At 37.0% G+C, this 897-nt stretch overlaps 1 non-coding gene across 1 annotated transcript; it reads left to right on the top strand.

The window, feature by feature from the left end:
- The first annotated feature begins 291 nt into the window (after nt 1-291).
- Nucleotides 292-398, top strand: LOC133803012 (small nucleolar RNA R71). The gene has a single exon (XR_009877748.1). It is a non-coding gene; the product is annotated as a small nucleolar RNA R71 (small nucleolar RNA).
- The last annotated feature ends 499 nt before the right edge of the window (nt 399-897 follow it).

The raw sequence follows: 897 nt of genomic DNA, 5'->3' as shown, positions 1-897 counted from the left end.
TGGCCATTTTTCGTCATTAAGACCTCAAACTGCTTTTTCAAAGCTTCGAGTTGGGCCTTAACACTATCCTTTTCTCGAAGTTGATAGATCCTAGGTGGTTTATGTCGGTTAGTGCTATCAATAGCACTTGGACCAGTCCAGGTGTGAGATTTTTTTGCAGTTTCTTCGAGATATTCAAGAACATTGTCTGGTTCTTTTTCGAGGAATTCACCATTGCATAATAGTTCTACAAACTAGCGCTCACAACTTGTGAGGCTTTCATAGAAGTAACTGACCAAACGCCAGTTCTCATAGCCATGGTGCAGGCGCTGATTCAACTGATCTTTGGATCTTTCCCATACTTGATAGAACGTTTCATTGTCCTTTTGGGAAAATGTGGAAATCTGTCGTTTTAGATTGTTGGTCTTATGGCTAGGGAAGTGTTTCAGAAAAAACGATTTGGTCATTTCCTCCCATTTTCTAATAGACCTAGGTCTCAAAGAGTATAACCAGTTTTTGACTTTGTCCTTCAAGGAGAAAGGGAAGAACTTTAATCGCACAGAATTTGCATTTTCAGCTCGGTTATAGAATGTGGCTACTACCTCCTCAAATTCTCTAATATGCATGTATGGGCTTTCTGTTAGATTAACTTATACAGGATCTTTATTTATTTTCATGTATATCTAATATTAAACAAATTAATACGAGATAGCCTAAAACATGTTTCTAAAATTGAATTCAAAGAGAAACAATGAATATAATACTTACATTATACGCAACGGAATTAAAGAGTCCTTCCTTCAGTTTCTCTAACTCTCGTATCCTTTCTGTCGCAGAGTATTATCAAGAAACTGAACCGATCTTCTATTTTCTTCACAATCTTCCAATGTATCCTTAGAACCACCTAGACTAGTGTGG

This window comes from Humulus lupulus, chromosome 9, assembly GCF_963169125.1.
Source record: "Humulus lupulus chromosome 9, drHumLupu1.1, whole genome shotgun sequence".
NCBI lineage: Eukaryota > Viridiplantae > Streptophyta > Magnoliopsida > Rosales > Cannabaceae > Humulus > Humulus lupulus.
The sequence above is the reverse complement of the archived record's forward strand: the minus strand, read 5'-3'. Positions and strand labels throughout refer to the sequence as shown.